At 43.6% G+C, this 20568-nt stretch overlaps 1 protein-coding gene and 1 long non-coding RNA gene across 3 annotated transcripts in view; one reads left to right on the top strand and one right to left on the bottom strand.

The window, feature by feature from the left end:
• CDH8 (cadherin 8) overlaps positions 1 to 3937 on the bottom strand; it is a 231572-nt gene extending 227635 nt beyond the window's left edge. Inside the window, exon 1 of one of the 2 annotated variants that reach the window (XM_088672014.1) lies at positions 3129 to 3937. The gene's annotated coding sequence lies outside the window, so the exon portion shown is untranslated. Of the gene's footprint in view, positions 1 to 2926 lie in introns of both variants that reach the window. The other variant, XM_035120354.3, reaches the window with a different exon arrangement.
• On the top strand, positions 1916 to 11087 carry LOC148685320 (uncharacterized). Its single transcript, XR_015950536.1, has 3 exons — positions 1916 to 2153; positions 7278 to 7438; positions 10240 to 11087. It is a non-coding gene; the product is annotated as an uncharacterized LOC148685320 (long non-coding RNA).
• Positions 11088 to 20568: the final 9481 nt, after the last annotated feature.

Below are 20568 nucleotides of genomic sequence, written 5' to 3'. Positions count from 1 at the left end.
TTAGATGTGGACTGGGGCTGCCTTGACAATCATTTTATAGCTTTTGGAAGAGAGTTTTGAAAAAAGTATTGTGCAGGTGTGGCTAAGGTGTCCTGAAAAATACACTAGGACACATTGCCAATGCAGGAAGCAATGCCAGAGTGTTAGGAAGAGCAGAATTTATTCTCTCTTTTCCTCCTTTTTAAAGAGGAGAGCAAAGAAATGATTGTTTACGAACCACATGAAAAGTGGAAAAGTGTTACAGGGAGACATAGTTTAACCAGTATTTCCCAGAAACTTTGATGTTTGTTTTAAAAGGTTCCTTCATTTCCAAAGCTATTTTTAAGCGACCACTTTTCATTTAATTAAAAACAATAAAAATTGATTCCCCAAAACTTATCATGTCTCTCAATCCCAAAATACAGCTGGCAGTTATCTCCTATTTCAGAAGGCCCTCAAGATGCAGCTAAGTACAGATATTGTGGAGGTTAATTAATAACCATCATGTAATTGCAAGCATTTCAAGGGTAAAGTGTGTGTGTGTGTGTGTGTGTGTGTGTGTGTGTGTGTGTGTTTAAGCAAGACAAGAATCTATAAAAAGCAATATTGCAGGGGGAGGGTGAAAACAGCTGTATTTCACAGGGAAGACTGTGGTTCAGATAGCAAATAGTGAAACATAACTATAATGTTGGATGCATGGAACAGTTAGGCAAGACTGTTGCCTTTGGTGTACTTCTCCTCCCCCTAATATATATATATATATATATATATATATATATATATATATATATATATATATATGGAAGTGATACAATTGGCTTAGAGCTAAGAACAACTTATTATTATAAACTTTGATTTTTAATTGTTATCATCATTATTATTACTAATAGTGACATTTTCATTCCTGGTGCTACATGTTTGCAGAATACCCCCACTGCAGTGGAATCTTTAGTCTCCGTATGTTCTTCTGCATGATTTTTCAGACACCTAAAAAGTGAACTCTGTGATTCCCTTTGATTATTTTCAACAAATCTTGGCTTTCTGTAGCAGGTCAACTCCAATTGGATATCCCTTGCCTTAATTCTAGGATTCCTGCTAAACGCTTTCCTCTGAAAGTGCCACATGGAGCGATCCAATCCTAAGAATGCTTGCTTGGAATTAAGTCTCAATGATGTCAATGAATTTACTTTCAGTAAGGGCAGAAGACTGCAGTCTTAGCCCCTGTCTGCAAAGAAAGCCTTGCTGGGAATTTTCAAGAGACGGTGGATAAAGTTAAGAGGCTTCTCTATAGCTTTGCTGGTTATCAGTGACATTATTTAATTGGAACTGAAGTGAGCAGCTGTTAGATCCCTCCTAATGCAAACACTATGTTATGTTTTGAGTCCATGGCCAGTTAGCAGTAATGGGTGACTGACAAAGAGTCCCCTTACAGTGATGCTCCTGGGAATCAATAGCCAGTGGTCCTTCCTCTCTTACCTCTTCCTTCAGGGTATTGTGAACCTTAAGGGTAACTATTTTTGTCTGTCTGTATCTGCATTTATTTCTGTATCCAAGGGAAGGGGGAGTTAAAGATGGAATTGCTCTTAACATAGTTTGGTACCTGTTGGCATTGATGGCTGGTTTTGCCAGTCACTTTGGAAGGATTCCATCCAAATCTGCAGCCTATTTAAGTTAAAACTCTAAGCTGAAACCACATTAACCAGCACTGCCACTCCTCTGGTGATACCTTTAAGAAAGCCCCCATCAAGACCACCTGCAAAAATAAGAACCTAGTCCTAGAGCAAATCCCTGCCTACATTGCCCCAAATCTGAGATGTTCTGATCTGTTGCCTGTGCTGTTCCATGGCTGAACAAAATGTTCTGCCATGGCTCACTGTAGCCTGGCGGGGAAGACTGTTTGACAGCTTGATTGGGATGTTACTACCCAGCAGCTGTTAGATACAAGCAGGAATGTAAGAGAACATGTTATTCCTCCAAGCCTTCTCCCCAACACCACCCCTCCTCAATTCTGGATGAAGCGCTTAGGAGAGAGAGAAGCTGGCTTGGAGGGAGGGGGCCAAGTGTTTTCCGTATCTTCCTCGGAAAGCATGTCATTATCAAGGGACTGGAGCTAACATGGGGTACGGGGGGGCTGATCCTAAGTTTCATCTTGATATGGCTGCAGCTTTTCTAAGGTAGGCAACTGAGGTCCGTTCCCTTTTTGGGGGGAAGGGGGGCAGAAACTTGTAGAAAAGGAGCTTGACTGTTCACTTACTGCTTTGAGAAATCGGGAGGAGAGAGACTCACTTCTAAACCCTTGGTTTTCTCAACCAAAGTAGCATAATATTTAACATTAAATGAAAGAATAATAATAATGTTAATTTTCTCCCTCCTCTCTGTTTTTAGATTACCCCTCTCCACCACCCCAGTTTATCAATTCTCTTGTATCTGGCTGGCGGCTGGCTATGTTCTTTTTTTAGAAGGCGATTCGCAATATATCTGGCTGGTATGGGGAGGGGGGGAGGGTGGTTAGAGAAAAATTCTCAACACCAACCAGGCAACGTCTTTCAAGTCTTGAATGTATGTCTGGATCTATGAACCAGATGGTGGGGAAGAGACCAGTGGTTTAGTGTTCTAAAAGGAGGGGGGGCACAAGCACCAACCCCTCCACCACCGGTGACCACACGCCACTCCACCGCTATCGCAGAGTCCTGCAGAAAGGCATGTCCGGAATGGGCACCTTGAGATCTTCCACCACCATCCTCACTCAGACCCCCCAAACCAGGAATCCCCAAGAAGACCCAGCTGAATAAGTAGACAAAACTATCCAAGCTATCAGAGAGACCGAGGTTGCTGGAGATTGATACCTCTCCCTCCGCGACCCTCTTCCTCTCCTCCTGGTGATAAGACTCTCTAACCCAGGAGAAATCTTATCACATACCAAAAAAAAAATAACGGCAAAAGGTACCTCCTGCTTGGCTTCTTCCCCCCCGGAGCTCCAAGAAGGAACGTCTTGCAAACTCCTACTTCAGCGCGGTGAAATAAATACGGTTCCCCCCTCCCCTCCCCAAATAATCGTAAGATTCGACTGGAAAGGTGGCTACTTGTTCTTTCAACGGGAGGCGAATAGTCGCCAGCCCGGGCGAGCTTGGCCAAGAGCGGGTACCTGCCTCCGACCGGCTTTCATTCTTTCACACCAATGTTGCCTCTGGCTCGCTCGCTCGCTTTCCCTCGGCTTTTATTTTTTCTCTTTTTCTAAAAAAATAAAATAAGAAAAATATTTATTTCTCCCACGGTCTTGGGGAGCGGAGAAGCGCCGGGGTGACGGGGGCTCCTCTCCTCTCCGGTCCGGCTGGCCAGGCGAAGCGCGGGGCTGGATCAGTGCCGGGTCTCCGTCTCCCGTTGCAACGCTCGTCGGCGGTGGCGGCGGCTGCAACGGCAGCACAAGCGGCGGCAGCGGCGGCAGCAGCAGCTGCAACAGCCCATCTCCGGCCGAGCGAACGGGAGGGATATTCCAAAATAAATCCACTCATTCAGACGCGCCGAGCCGCTCGCTCGCTCGCTCGCTTTCTGGCTCTCCTGCGTGCCCGCCTGCCAAATGGAACTGTGAAGCGATGTGGGGGAAGAAGAAAAAAGAAAAGTGAGGAGCGGAGAGCCTCCCCTGACAGTTCTTATTGGGCTGATCTTGGAGGCAGGTCTAAAGGCTCCCGAGAACGCCGGGCTGGAACGCGCGCCTGCTCCATTCCAATCTCGCCGGCGCGCTTAACTTTCTAGTCCTCTTTGGGGGTTTCTGTTTAGGGGCGGGGGATTCTGCCCCCCCCCCTTTTTAAAGAGCCCTTCCCTCCGCCTGAAAGGCTGCCGCCAGCCGGCTCGGGGCGATTTTTTGGCAAAAACACGACACCACTACTACTACTACCAACACCACCTCCTCACCTGCGCAACTCCTGCCTCTTAAAGACTCTGCTGCTCTTCATTCCTCAAGGCAGGAAAATCGGAGCGAGAGAGAAAAGGAGGAGACTTCAAGCAAAGGGGGAGGGAACGAGGGATCTAGAGTAAACTCCCGATACCGCGCCAAGCCTGTTGATGGCCTGCCTTTGGCTAGCGCTCCCCCCACTCCATGCAAATTACGGGTGCAATAACTTCTCTTGGAGAGAGAAAACGCACGGAGAAGGTGCCGCGGGGCACACTGTAAGCCTAAGCAGAGGTGGAGAACTTGTAGCCCTCCCGGAGTGATGGACTCCGTCTCTCATCAGCTCGAGACAGCTAGCTAGGCCAGTGGTCAGGGGTGATGGGAGTTGGGGTCTGGCAACATCGGGAGGGCCACAGGTTCCCCAGGCCTGAAAAGAGTGGCTGGAAGAAGGCATTCTTCAGGTCCTGAGGACATCAGCGGAGACTTGCTGGGATAGGTTGGAGGAAAGCTGCATCTAACCCCAGTATTCTGTTTCTAGCATTGCCCAGTCATATGTCTCTAGATCAGGCATCCCAAAACTGTGGCCCTCCAGATGTTTTTGCCTACAACTCCCATGATTCCTAGCTAACAGGACCAGTGGTCGGGGAAAATGGGAATTGTACTGTAGTCCAAAACATCTGGAGGACCAAAGTTTGAGGATGCCTGCCATAGCTGCCAAGTTTTCCCTTTTCTCGCGAGGAAGCCTATTCAGCATAAGGGAAAATCCCTTAAAATAAGGGATAACTTGGCAGCTATGATGCCTGCTCTAGATGGTCAAGACGTGAGCAAGGCCTGAAGGTGGTAACAGTGAAGGTGGTGCTAAAATAGACAGTGATTTTTATATCCATTGCTTTATTTGATCCTTGATTAAATATTTTTAAGGTGCAGGAAGAAACCTGGCTCAGTGGCAGATCACATGCTTTGTACACAGAAAGCCTCAGGTTCAAGCCCCAGCATCTCCAGGTAGGCTGGGAAAGACCCTGCCTTAAATTCTGGAGACCTGTTGCTGGTTAGGATTGATGGTATTGGGCTGGATAAGGCCATGGTCTGATTTGGGAGTTTCCTATGTTCCTATACCTACTTACAGTAGTGACTCATTGAACTCAGTGTGACTTACAGTATATTCTTCCAAGCACACATGTATAGGATAGCACTGTGGCCAGAGATCAGGACACCTTGAGGACAGGGAATTCCTTAACTCAAGGTATGTGCATTGTAAGTAGTTCATTTTGTCTTTCCAGGCAACTGACCAACTAACTCAGGCAACTGAGTGACTCTAAAAAGCTCTAGTGGTGTTTGAAGGGAGAGATGCATTTGCAACTATGCTCTCTACACAATTTACAATTTCACCAACCTCTTATATGCTCTTTTAGTTCCTCTTTCCCCCAGAAACAAACAAGCAAAACAAAATATTAATTCTTTATTAACAAAAGCAAGATCTGCACAGGTGTGTAAGGTCTAATGAGCACAGCAACTCATCTTCCTCATGCCCACATGAGGAAGTTGCTATGCTGTGCAGATCTTGTTTCTGCTGTTGTTGTTTAGTCCTTTAGTCATGTCCGACTCTTCGTGACCCCATGGACCATAGCACACCAGGCACTCCTGTCTTCCACTGCCTCCCGCAGTTTGGTCAAACTCATGTTCGTAGCTTCGAGAACACTGTCCAACCATCTCGTCCTCTGTCGTCCCCTTCTCCTAGTGCCCTCCATCTTTCCCAACATCAAGGTCTTTTCCAAGGATTCTTCTCTTCTCATGAGGTGGCCAAAGTATTGTTTCTGCTAATAAAGAGTTAACTCAAACTTGCACAGTGTGATTTACTGCTGACTCACTCCTGACAGATTGCTGAGACTGAAGGTCCCTGCCTCCCCATGGTTGCCTCCTCCCCAGGGTTTCTTCCAAGCAATTAGGGACTGTGTCTGCACATCACCAATCTCCCCTTCACACTTTTCATGCCTCTTCTGGTTTTGGGAGACAAAGATGGAGCTGATTCATCTCTGTTTCTTGGCCTCTCCCCTCCCACTCTCTCTGCCTCTGATTCTAGACTTCTGCCAAAGACTCTCCCAGCTCACTAAGCCCTGTTATCTCTCTAGCTTCTGACACCTCTTCCCAGTCTTCTCCCTCTTCTCCCCTGACCACTCACCATTTCCCCACCACCACTACCCAGGCCCTGAGCCTTGGTGGTCCCCCAGTGGGCTCTTCCCACCATTCCTCCTATGACAGGGGGGTTGGTTGATTTTTATTTGCTGGAGAGCTACAGTAAGCTGATGTATATTTTAGCAGACACATAACACAGAGACAGACACAGCAGTGATGGCTGGTACCTGTTGGGATTGGTAGGGCAGAATACAAGGGAGGATAAAAGCTGGTGGAGACAGAGCCAGTGACGGCCAGAACCAAGTAACCCTAGTTTTGTCCCCATACTCCTCCCTGCTGAGTTCTACGGGTTGTAAGCAAGGAGGTGGGCAGTTGGGTCTGGCTAAGGGCAGATTGAGGCCATGTACACATTGTCAATTTAAAGTGCAACTAGAGACTCCCCCCCCCACACCCCAATTTGGGCTGAAGCTGATTTTATAGGAAACACATCAAAATGATGTATTTGATTTGATTTTTCAAAAGAAAACAGCATTCAGGAAAGATGTGGAAGTCTACTGTATGCAATGAAAATGAGAATATGTACACAGCCTGAGGTTGGTGGGGTTGGTGCCCCATTTGCCATAACTGACCAGCCTCTACTGGCACACACAAGACCAGTGCTTTGCTGTTAGTTGAATGAATTGATGTGAAATGTCTACAACCAGCGTGGCGCTGTGGGTTAAACCACAGAGCCTAGGGCTTTCTGATCAGAAGGTTGGCGGTTCGAAACCCCGCGATGGCGTGTGCTCCCATTGTTTGGTCCCTGCTCCTGCCAACCTAGCAGTTCGAAAGCATGTCAAAGCGCAAGTAGATAAATAGATAGGAAATAGGAGATATTTCTCCGGTGGGAAATAAACGGCGTTTCCGTGTGCTGCTCTGGTCCGCCAGAAGCGGCTTAGTCATGCTGGCACATGACCTGGAAGCTGTACGCCGGCTCCCTTGGCCAGTAAAGCGAGATGAGTGCTGCAACCCCAGAGTTGTCCGTGACTGGACCTAATGGTCATGGGTCCCTTTACCTTTACCTTTACTCATAAGAAGATCTCATTGATCCAAGGTCCCTCTGGACAAGCAATGTTTTCCCAACTGCCTCGAAGATGCCCCTGGGAAGCCCACAAGCAGGGTGTGAAGGGAACAGACCTTCTTCACAGTTATATCCTCATTTTATATAATCATTTCATTTCAATGGAATTTAAAGCATGTGCTTTACTGCTGAGCTATGATTCCTTCTCCTTCCCAGCTACAGCTGCCATCATCCCTGACCACTGGCCAGTTTGGCTGGGGCTGATAGAAGTTGAGAGTCCAACAGCATCTGAAGTTTTGTGTGAGAGAAGAGAGAAAGGGATAGAAAAAGATTGCGAACATCTGTGGCTATTGATAAGCATGCATTAATCTAGAGAGGTAAGAACTGCCATTTATCACACTTTAACCCCCTTGATTTCAAGCAAGGAAAGACATGAGCTATAATATAGCTAATTGTGCAAAGTGATTGTGAGTGCATGTTGTTAGCACAGGCAGAATGCCAACTTTGGTTCTCAAACCCGCAAGAGAATAGCTTCAGGAGCTACAATTATTCCAGCGGATTACTTTGGAGTTTTTAAAGATCATGTGAATATGCCTTAAGGCTGCACTCCTGCAGCTACTTTCTAAGAGTGAGCCAATTCTAGGATAGCTTGGAATGTAGACTGGGTGTGCCATTGACAATAGTTCTAGGGCTCCTCCAGAGCTTTTATCCAGATTTGCTTGCACAAAGCTTACACAAAAGTTACAATACATCAAGTCTTTATTAAACATTTGCTCTAATTTGTTTGTAGGGAAGTTATGGGACACTGAGCATTCTCCTGCATGCATGCTCATTTTCTTGCAGGGTGTTTACAAATCTTCCCATGAAACATTGTTTCAACCCACACTTCTTAATGCATTTCATAGGACCATGGGGCACTTTGCTCCACTTTTATTGCACAAAGCTGAATTTCCTTGTATGTAAAATCTTTCATCCAAAATATTGGAGGAAGTCAGGAGGTGCCCTTAGGTCCTTATTTAGGCTGGGACCATATAACACCAGTCCTGAGAGATCTTCATTGGCTCCCAGTATGTTTCTGAGCACAATTCAAAGTGTTGGTACTGACCTTTAAAGCCCTAAACATCTGTATGCCTGAAGGAGCATCTCCACCCCCATCATTCAGCCCGGACACTGAGATCCAGCGCTGAGGGCCTTCTGGCAGTTCCGTCATTGCAAGAAGTGAAGTTACAGGGAACCAGACAGGGGGCCTTCATGGTAGTGGCGCCCGTCCTGTGGAACGCCCTCCCTTCAGATGTCAAGGAAATAAGCAGCTATCCTATTTTTAAAAGACACCTGAAGGCAGCCCTGTTTAGGGAAGTTTAATGCTGTATTGTTTTTAACACTCGATTGGGAGCCACCCAGAGTGGCTGGGGAAACTCAGCCAGATGGGCGGGGTATAAATAATAAATTATTATTTAAAAATTATTATTTTATTCCACCATTTCATCTAATGGGACTCAAGGCAGCTTACAACGCCACACTTCAGGACCACAATGCCTCAAGGACTGCCTCTCCCCATATGAACCTACCCAGACTCTGAGATCATCCCCTGAGCTTCTTTGTATGCCTCCTCCACAAGAGGTCCAGAGGGTGGCAAAATAAGAACAGAACTTTTCTGCAGTGGCTCCCTGTTTGCTCTCAAGGGAGGTTCGGCTAGAGCCTTCATTATACATCCTCTTCAACCAGGACTTGAGCTAATTGACATCTGATATCCTTTTAAATGTTTTTTTGTGGGGGGAGGGGATTATTGGATTGTGCCCCCCTATTTTTCTTATGTGTTCTGTGTTTTTTATATTGTGATTTTATCTTATGAATTGCCCTGAGATACATAGCTGTCAAGTTCTCTTTTTTTAAGGGAAATTCCCTTATGCTGAATAGGCTTCCTCGCGAGAAAAGGGAAAACTTGACAGCTATGCTGAGATATACAGATAAAGGGTGATATAGAAACAACAACAACAACAACAACAACAGATAAAACATATAAAAACCTAATCTTTTAAAAAAACAATTAAACATTAGTAGAATTAAAATGTATACATAGAAAAGTTCAGACACAGATTGTTACAATAAAATCATCACCAGTCCTTTCCTTTACACTGACTGATAGGCAGCCCCTCAAGGTTTCAGGCAGATATGTTTTTCAGCATTACCTGGGGGTGACTGTGATTGAATCTCAGACCTTTTGCATGTAATTACTGTGCTCTACCACTGGGGGCACTTGCAGACTATTGCTATTTTGTGGGTAGGATACAATGGCATACCAGCAAATTCAGGCTGCACAATTAAAGTGGCTTTCTTGCTCTTGCACAGTAAGTCTTCTTAAAAAAAAAAAAAAACCACACACACAAAAAACATATTTTTTTTGTAGGAAGGAACATACCGAGGAAATGCTTTGGAAAATGTCGGTTAACAATTGCTCAATGCAACACTGTGTAACTTTCCTGCAAACAAATCAGAATGAGTGGTCAGTAAACAGCTGACTTTGTATAAGTACCCCACAATCTTTGTGTAAACAAACCCCACAATCTTTGTGTAAACTGGTAGTCTGAAAGCAACTTAAGTAAGAAGGAAGGAATGGAGAAAGGGAAAATAAAACCTATGCAAATTGTTTTACTTTGCATTTAACGTCAGCCCTATATAATTCCCGCTTCCCCCAAAAAAATATGCCAACTAAAACACAGCCAACGTTCCAAATTCACACTACTCCAAATTTTACAATTAAGTTTTCCAGCGTGGTAATGTGTGCAAAAGTGCATGAACTAGGGAAAAGTGTGTGTAAAAATGTATATGCCAACAACATATGCATACAAACTGATATACTGTATTGGAGAAAATAAGATATAAACATATATTATATCGGGGGGGGGGGGGAATTGCTTGCAATAATGTTATCATCAGGAGAAATTTGACTAAAATGAACATGCAGACTTCTAAAATAAATTTATTTACCGTATTTATTTATTTATTTGTGTATTTATTTAAATGAACACTCTGCTTAATTGTAAAAAAGCAAAGTGGACTGAATAATAATAATAATAATAATAGATGTAGACATGTGGACAACAGATTTTAAAAGTGGGAAAAGAGAGAAAGAAACAGAGAAAATAAAAATTAATAGTTTTGTCTTTTCCATTGACAGTGGATCATGGGAGTTGTAGATCATCAACCTGAGAAAAGAGGCATCAACTAAGCAAACAAGTCAAGACTCACTGGGGGCAGCTAACAACATAGAGGAGCCTGGGAGGAATTGGACAAGGGAGCCAAATGAGGACAGCCGACAAGGGAAGTGAATGATCATAGAGATGGAAAGCTGTGAGGCAGAGAAGGTGGGAGCACTGCCAAGAGGATGCTGAGGGAGAACAGCAGAAGAGACACAGAGAAAGCACAACAAAGGATGTGAGAGAGGGAGAGAAAGAGAAACTTGTCAGGTACAAAAAGGACTGGTTTGTGCAATTGGAGCTCTTTCTTCTTTGGAGAAGAAGTGGCAATTTTACACTGAAGACAAAGAAGGACTTCTGCTACAGGCTCTCAGCCATAATGAACAAAGAACTATAACTCCTGTTGGCTTAGGAGCAAGACTAGGGCATCTTATAGAGCATTTATTGTTAACACTCCTAGCTGTGCTGCCAATGGTGTGGTTAATTGTTCAGTATACAGGATGATATGTGTAACAGTGGATGAGGAATCAGGACCAGTGCACACTCCCAACTTCACACAACCATAGAATTAATGAGGACCCTCAGTTCAACCTTAGGTTAAGTTGGAAAGGTCAAGGAAAGGCCAGGCTTTTGGTACCTTGTTTGTGAGTTTGAGTGAACACTGATGATCATATGCCAAGTGGTAATACCATCATTACTAAGCAGTGCAGAGAGGGATGGTTGGATCTACCCATTTTGGTTTCTCATTTGTGTGTGTGTGTGTTCATGAAAATTTGTCAAGATTTTTGTGTTGATTTCTAACATAAAATGAAAAGCAGTCATGACATTCTTCAGTTTGTGTGGCTGCTGATAAGTGGTGCTGTGAAGTGCAACACGACAACCCATCAACTGATGGGCAGATGAAAGCTCATAGCTAGTCCTGCCAGCCCCTTCAACACCCCCACCCCTGAGGTTTGAAAGCCCTTTGTAAGCAACCTCTCATGGAGACATTTGCAAAGGGAAATCTGAAAGCCCTGTGGTTCACTTTGAAGTTCCAACAATTGGGACTTCAAATGGAAGCACTGCCTGATGCCAAGCTGGGAAATTAAAATAGCCATCTTCCATTTTCATTATTTCCAGTAATTTCCAGACCATTTCAAGGTACTCACATTGATGTTTAAAGGCCTAAACAACTTAAGCCCCAAATATCTGAAAAAACCACCTCCTTTCCTATAGCCTGTATCATATGTTGCAATTAGCAGAAGGGACTCTCTTAGTGTTCCAACCACTCTCAGAAATTTGGGGTATTAATGGCAGCCCAGAAGAAGGCATTCTCTATGACAGCCCCCAAATTGTAGCATTCCCCATTCTTATTATACAGCTTTTGATATATGGGGGAAACCTCTTTACCATGCTGGGATGTATGTTTTGAACATACCTTTATTCTGTTTGATTGGTAGGTACTGGGGTCCTTATAGTGTAAGGCAAGGTCATTTAAACACACACACACACACACACACACACACACGTTGGGTTTTCATAATGCCTTGTATTCCCGCCCCTGCAGCATTCATAGGAGCATCAGAGCCATTATTTCAAAGAGGGCTCCAACAGTGGGCCTTACTTAGGTTCAGGGTTGTTCCTAGCAGCTGCCCAAAAATGCTTTCATGACAGCAATAAACCTGCTTGAGTATATTCCCCCAGCCATAACCAATGGTAAGGAAATTGAGTTTCCTCTGTCCTTTTGTGTTCAAGGGTAAAATAAGAATTGCCATTTTCCTTTGTAACTCTGAACATACAGCAAGAGTGTTGTCTGTCTACCTGCTCCCTCATTTTTAATAGCGTAACCAGCTCAAGACCATAATAACAAGCTATGATGGACAGTGCATGGTTAGGAGAAACCAATGTTTGGCTGTTTGCTTGTGTGTTTATTTCATTTACACCACACCCAGTAGCAGCCAGAAGGGTGGGGCAGGGTGGGGAGGCATTGCTTACCTGACTTCCTAATGTGGACGTTACTGCTGGTAACTGGGGGGAAAAGGGGACATCAAGTAGGTTGAGACATCATGGGCACAGTGGAAGAGCCAACCTGTCATTTCTGCCATGGTGCCTGCACTGACCCACCCGCTTTCCCCACCAGACACTACTGACCCCACATTTCCTCAAAGAAGCTCAAGGAGGTGTGCATGGTTCCACTGCCTCCCACAGTTTTGTCAAACTCATGTTCGTAGCTTCAAGAACACTGTCTAACCATCTCGTCCTATGTCGTCCCCTTCTCCTTGTGCCCTCAATCTCTCCCAGCATCAGGGGCTTTTCCAGGGAGTCTTCTCTTCTCATGAGCTGGCCAAAGTATTGGAGCCTCAGCTTCAGGATCTGTCCTTCCAGTGAGCACTCAGGGCTGATTTCCTTAAGAATGGAGTGGTTTGATCTTCTTGCAGTCCATGGGACTCTCAAGAGCATCCTCCAGCACCATAATCCAAAAACATCAATTCTTCGGTGATCAGCTTTCTTTATGTCCAGGGTTTGAATCATACCCCGTCATAAAACAAATCTTCTCCACCATTTACGTGTTACCCCCTTAACATATTTGAAGATGGATTCATCAATCAATCAATCAACCAACCAACCAACCAACCAACCAATCATTTGGGATATATAGGATTGAATCCCACATCCTTTTTATAAGAAAAATCCCCTTTGAATGCAATGGGACTTTTTCCTTAGTCAATTGTAGAATTGTGACATACATGTTGTAACCTTGCGTTTAGGCTGCAGTCGATACACACATATCTGGGAGCATGTCAGACTGAACTCATAGGTTTTACTTCTGAGTAGTCATGTATAGGATTGCACTGTTAGGCTGTAACCCTCTGTACAATTTTCTGGGAGTCAGCTCCATTAAACACAGTGGAGCTTAATTTTGAGTAAACACACATAGGCAGTTTGATTGTACCTGGTTTAAAGTATCACCACCCTGACCCCCCCCCCCCAAAAACCTACATTTTTTTAAACACTGAAAAATGACTCTGCGGAGAGGGTGCTTTGTGCTATCACCAACACCCAGCCAATCATCACTGTGAGCTGACAGTCCATTATGGAGAAGGGGATGACAGAGGATGAGATGGTTGGACAATGTTCTCGAAGCTACCAACATGAGTTTGACCAAACTGCGGGAGGCAGTGCAAGACAGGAGTGCCTGGCGTGCTATGGTCCATGGGGTCACGAAGAGTCGGACACGACTAAACGACTAAACAACAACAACAAGTTGAATTTTGTCTCAAAGTTTCAGTCCTCAGGAGAAGACTATGTGGTAAGTGTGGTTTCTAGAGTGGAGTGGCTCCAGTTAGGATATAAATGGAGTAAGCCATTATAAAAAGCAAAAACAAGAAAAGGTGCACACTAAGTTGTAGCTGCATGTTTATATATGTAGTGGAAGAATCAAGCCTGTATTTCATGAAATGATCCTCACTCACAGTGGCCACAATTCAGGTAAAAAGCACACTGTTCTGAATTTTCATTTAAAAATGGCAACAATCATATAATTTTCTTGCATTTATAAACATTTGTAATCTTTTATCAGTTGATAAACACGATAAAAGTAAAACAGAAATTCTACATACATGCACATAAAAGCTTTTCCTGGAATTCACAAACAACAACAGCAACAACAAAAATCCACAATAAGATAATGTGGAAGAACCCATGGAATAAAAACTTTTCTCATAGATATGGAAAACAGAACTCCATTTTGCTATGAGATTTTGTTTTAATGGTATCCCCTTGGATTCCGAAATTTATGAAGAAGTGTGCATGCACACGAAAGCTCATACCAAAATAAAAACTTAGTTGGTCTTTAAGGTGCTACTGAAGGAATTTTTTTTATTTTACTTCGATCCAGACCAACACGGCTACCTACCTGTAACCGAAATTTATGGGGTCTGGTTGACTCCTACTGTCTTGAAAAAAATGTAAATGTATATTTAAAACACATGCACATCTGCTCAACAGTTATATTTACTAGGCAAAGTTCTATTACCATATAGAGTTAGGTTGGTTCCCTCAGGGCACCACAAGCACACTACACCTTGCAAAAGATAACATCAGAAAATGTGGCTTTCCTTTATTTTAGAAAGGAGAGCTGGATTTGCATTGGAGCAAAGAATCTCTCCACCTCTCCCCATTCATAGCTTTTGCTGTCTGAATAGAAATGAGCTTGCAGATACTATAATGAAAGACTTTAAAGATAACTTTCTGCTTCAAAGGTACACGATGGTTTTGCATTTGAACTCCCATGCAGTAAATAGTTTAAGTGATTTGCTGCCTTTTTTTGGATAGCAAGAGATGGCTAATGGCTGCATCCTTTGGGGTTTCTTTGCTTTCCAGACAGTGGTCTGGGGGATGGGGGGGGGGGTGAAGGTCAGGTAATATAATTAGGGGTGGGTGAGAAATTCTATTTAGTTCACATTTAAAGGCAATTTTTCACCTTCTGAAACAACACAAAACTGAAACAGCAATCCTACAAAAGTTTCCCTTCTCTGAACTCTGCATTCAGTTTTCTTGCTAAAAAAGGTGTACAAAAGTACATATACTAGGGTATAGTGTGCATAAAAAAGGATATATTGTACATGTGTATTTGCAAGATCCTAAACAGAATTTTCAAATGAAAATATCTGTTTTAAATGCCCTGATTACACCTCTTCCCAGCTATGCAAACATTAAGATATGACTTTGAAATTTTGAGTTATCCTGCATGCAACAATGTTCTAAATGCAGTTTCATGATTATAGGGTAAATTATTTTAAGCAAGTTCATGTGTTGTACAAGCTTGAACACTCAACTTGAGCAAGGATAGCAAAACGAAGGTATCTATTTTCTCCCTTCATTAATATATTGCACCTTTTTTATATAATGAGCTAGCTATATCTGTTTGAATGATTAGAATTCCTTACATACATGAAAGACCTTCCCTCCCCAAAGCCACACATATTGCAGTTCCTCTCAAAATTGCCTCATTGGATGCAGCTGAACACATTTTTTTAAAAATGCCCACCAACATCTATATTTCAGTGATGTTCAGCAGTACATGTTTTTGCACCTTCCTCCCTGAACCAATTTCTTCTTCTTTGCCCTTGGCCTTTTTTGTCCTTTAATCCAATTGGCTATGCTGAGTCACATGATTTTATTTATCGATATCTGAGAGGCCATTGTGTCAGCACCAGCATTGCACCTTCATCAGCAGAAGTCATGTGGATTGGCTTAGGCAAGTGGATTAAATGGCAGTGTGGGCAAATGAGGCCAAGGACAGGGAGAACATAGGAGGACAATGATGTTAAGGAGAATAGCATCAAAACTACATGAGCATGCTTGTGGTGTGTGCTGAAGCTCTCCAAAAATAAGAGGTATCTTTTGACACAATCGATAATGAACACAGAACTGGACACATTGTTTTTCCTCAGTCTGAGTTTATGCCTATGGAACCTACTTCTGAGTAAACATTACTAGAGACACATTCATGTCATACATTTAAAACACTTTGGTACCACTTTGAACACTCATGCCCCCCCCCCAATAAGGGTGCTCAGCATTGTTAGGCAACTCCTATGATCCTTTCGGAACACGGGTGGCGCTGTGGTCTAAACCACTGAGCCTAGGGCTTGCCGATCAGAAGGTCGGCGGTTCAAATCCCCACGATGGGGTGAGCTCCCATTGTTCAGTCCCTGCTCCTGCCCACCTAGCACGTCAAAGTGCAAGCAGATAAATAGGTACCGCTCTGGTGGGAAGGTAAACGGTGTTTTCGTGTGCTGCTCTGGTTCATCAGAAGTCATAGAATCATAGAGTTGGAAGAGACCACAAGGGCCATCCAGTCCAACCCCCTGCCAAGCAGGAAACACCATCAAAGCATTCTTGACATATGCCTGTCAAGCCTCTGCTTAAAGACCTCCAAAGAAGGAGACTCCTTTGAGACTCCTGTGAGGAACTTACTCATGCTGGCCACATGACCTGGAAGCTGTCTGTGGAAAAACGCTGGCTCCCTCGGCCTATAGAGTGAGATGAGTGTGCAACCGCAGAGTCGTCTGCGACTGGACCTAACGGGCAGGGGTACCTTTACCTTTTATGATCCTCATAGAGTGACATTTGCCCAAGTTCCTTGAGAAGAGAGCTTGATTGTTTACCACTCTGAGAATTGTAACTCAAAGGGGAATAGAGGGGTCTCCTGACAACTAAGGAAGAGGTAAATCTTCAATGGGTGCTGTCACTTCTGAAAAGATAATATGGGAGTGCATTCCAAATGATAGGTGCCACCACACTAAAAGTACAGTTCTGACATCCTGTATAATGGACCTCCTGTTAAGATGTTATCTGCGGGAGACCCTCTCCTGCAGTGTGCTGTAGTTGGTTGGGAATATAAGGGTTTATACCATATTTTAGGTATCATGATCACAAGTTGTATAGGGCTAGCTGTCTTAGTCATATGAGTTTCAGACTTTGTTTCCTTTTGCAGTGTTAATGTGGCAAAGCAGCTTCAAAAGCATCTTCTCTGTCTACCCTCAAACCCTTAAAATATAGTGAAACCAAAAGGAAAGGAAAAACATCGAAATAAGTTTTTGGTGGTAACCCACAAAACAACAGAGTTAAATAAGCCTTTATTGACAACAACCAGTATAAAATCATTTTAAATAATAATAATAAATACCTTGAACCATTGGGGATTACCATAAATAAATTTGCAATTAATTTACAAATTCACATTATGAGATGGTACAAATTATTATAAATGGGAATTGTGCAGACGAAATGGAAACATGGCATCTTTTAATCATGTCTTCTATCTCTTGCTTGGAAAAAAAAGAAACCTTGTAATTTTTGATCTGTGATTACTTGACATTATGTATGCAAAACTATAATCTGTTTTCATGTAGCACTTGTAAAATAAATTAATTTCAGCTAATGTATAATGCTAGAGGTTATGCCCTTCCCTTGCTCCAGTTTCTAAACCCTCACAATCTTCCTCGATATTAGTCCCCCAGAATTCCCCCACCCCACCCCATGTAACTATTACTATGCTTGCTTTTCACATTCTCAGCCCCATTTCCGAAGCCACTTCTTTGTTCCATCTGCAGCTCTTCTTTACACCTGTCTTCACCTTCACCCCCATTTCCACTTCTCCCTCACCACATTTTGTGGAAGCTCCCTTGCACGCAGCTTGCCAGCGCAGGATCTAGTCTTAATTCTAGAATTATTAATACCTTGGGTTTTTTTTTAACCATTTTAATTATTTTATAGTTTTCATTTTAAAAAGATACATCTTACATTGATTTTTAACTCACTTGCACAGAAACTACTCCCATGGTGTGGTGTAGTGGTTAAGAGTGGTAGACTTTGGGGAACCGGGTTCGCGTCTCCGCTCCTCCACATGCAGCTGCTGAGTGACCTTGGGCTAGTCACACTTCTTTGAAGTCTCTCAGCTCCACCCACCTCACAGGGTGTCTGTTGTGGAGGAGGAAGGGAAAGGAGATGGTGAGCCGCTTTGAGACTCCTTCAGGTAGTGATAAAGCAGGATATCAAATCCAAACTCCTCTGCCTCCTCCTCCTCTTCCTCCTCCTCTTCTTCATCTTCATCTCCCCATACATTGCAACTACTAAGTACCCTTTTCACTTTCCATCCTCATTATGAAGCCACCATCCCCTTCTATTCTGCAGCCACTTTCTTACCCCTTATCCTCAAGCCCATTCCCATTCCTCCTATCCCCTACTCTTTTACAACCCATTTGTACCCCATTTTCATTCCCCCTTCAACTCCCCCTTGTATACAAACCACCACCCCATTTCATTCTTCCTCCTCTCTCCTATTATGCAGCCCCTTTTGCACACCCATCCTGTGGTGATATATGCTACTATATATTTAAAAACAACAGAATCTTGAGAGCAAGTCTGCCAGTTAGTTTGTTCAGTTAGAGATTCAGGTCAGTTGAGGGAAGTTGTACGGATATGGGTGTTTGCTTATTAATTAATGCCTTCTAAATTACTACATTGAATCCAGAACTCCATGTTGAAGACAACACGTGGTACCAGGAGTGAACAACACTGTGGAAGGTGCTGTTATAAGGGTTTATTTGGGGCTTGGGGAGGAAGTAGGTTGTATAGTGAGTGGAATGTTCCTCACTTCCCAATATTTTGAGACCTCCCCTGTTGTTTTAAGCCACCACTTCCCCCCTTTCAGTGTCTCTTCCTTCACGCTCCCATGCTACAGCCACTGCTGTTACACAACCATCCTTCTCTTTTCCATACCCTGCCCCATATTCATTGAAATCCAGGATTGTGATGCAGCTGTATCTGAGGCCTTGGGAAGCTCGGTTATTGGCCTAACTAGGGAGTGGATAGATGCCACCTATGCTTTCATCAAGCAGGTGGGCTAATGGGAGGTTCTGGTCAAATTGGCATATGCCTCAATCCAGTATACCTGAAGGAGCATCTCCACCCCCATCATTCTGCCCAGACACTGAGGTCCAGTGCCAAGGGCCTTCTGGAGGTTCCCTCGCTACGAGAAGCCAAGTTACAGGGAACCAGGCAGAGGGCCTTCTCGGTAGTGGCACCCCCCCTGTGGAATACCCTCCCACCAGAGGTCAAAGAGAACAACAATTACAAGACCTTTAGAAGGCATCTTAAGGCAGCCCTGTTTAGGGAAGCTTTTAATGGTTGATGGATTTCTGTATTTTAATATTTTGTTGGAAGACACCCAGAGTGGCTGGGGGAACCTGGCCAGATGGGCGGGGTATAAATAATAAATTATTATTATTATTATTATTATTATTATTATTATTATTATGCTATTTTTTGTATAAGTAATTCATAAATGAGTGCTAGTTGCGGACAAGTCATGATGACCTCTTGCTGTTTCAATGTCCATCCCAAGTCTGCAATGGCAGGAGGGCTTCTCAGGCTGTGCTATTAGTTTGACTTATCTTCTAATAAAGCACTAGAATTGATCACTCTGGCATTTTTGACATCCTTCTTTGGTATCCATGCACCAAACCATTCACACAGGCCCTCCACATTACCAGAGACCAACCTATTTGAATGACCTTCCTCTGCCTGCTGGCAAGATGGGCTGGTGCATAGTGTGTCAGAGAAAGAGAGAGGTGGAGTTGGGGTGGGTGGTCTGTGTTTAGGAAGATGGGAAGCCTACCTCTGTATTGTCTACACCAGGCATCCCCGAAATTCCCATCTTCCCCGACCACTGGTCCTGTTAGCTAGGGATCATGGGAGTTGTAGGCCAAAACATCTGGAGAGCCGCAGTTTGGGGATGCCTGGTCTACACTGACTGACAAAGGATCACTTGGACTTCAGAGGGGCAAAATTCCCAGCCCTACCTGGAAGTGCCAGTGTTTGAACTCAGACCTTCTGCATGCAAAGCAGATACTTTACTCCTGAGCTACAGCCTTACCCTGTATTGCTTCCTGCCTCGGTTCTTTTCACAGGAATTGAGCACAGGCATCTGCCAAAGTGTTCATCCCTAGGAGGGGTCAGAAACACCCAATATCACACAAGAACTTAAGACAAACTCACGTAACCACAGAAACATACCACTTAGCACACATGCACACACAAACACATAAATAGGCAAGAGGAGAGGGTCTCTTTCTTGCTGCATAGCACAGGAGCCAAATAATCTCCACATAGCAAAGAAGTTAACAGTCTTTCTCTATGCGAAGATTGCTAAGAAGTAGCATGTGGGTCTGAGAAGATGGTGAGAGGCTGATGGACCAGTTGCAAAGGCGGCACACATGTCTGATGCATGAGCTTCTGGTTCCTCATCTCTGTTTTAAAGTCGGCTTGCTTTTCTAACCCGTATTCTTGTTACTTGGTAGAATACAATGGAACGAAAGCCCTAAGCTAACAACATGCGGGTTCACATTTTACTCATTAGAAAAGTTTCCAGCTTTCTAATGAGTAAAGTGTATTACAAGAACAGTAAATGCATAACGAACCTCCTTCGCATTCCTGAGACACTTTTTGCAATTTTGATTTCTTGCTGTCAGGTTGAACATTAAGGATAGGAAATATACATTATGGGGGATCATAAAATATCAAACAAAATAGCAGTATATCAAGCAAAACATTTAGCTATCATAAAAAAATATAATTCTCTGCTTTTAGTTTCCAGCACCTCATGCAGGTAGCTATTTCAATTGGGTTGCAATGATATTTCTTTTGCTCTACCTCAAGTGCCCTCTAGCGTGCAGTAACTAAGTCAGTTGCAAATATATATTAAAAAGTGACAACTTCTCGCTGCCTCCAGTCCTACCATGCTTAAATCCCAAAGCAATTTG

Source organism: Zootoca vivipara, chromosome 6 (genome assembly GCF_965207765.1).
Source record: "Zootoca vivipara chromosome 6, rZooViv2.hap1.1, whole genome shotgun sequence".
Classification (NCBI taxonomy): Eukaryota; Metazoa; Chordata; class Lepidosauria; order Squamata; family Lacertidae; genus Zootoca; species Zootoca vivipara.
Note: the sequence above shows the minus strand (reverse complement) of the source record. Positions and strands in the feature narration are given on the sequence as shown.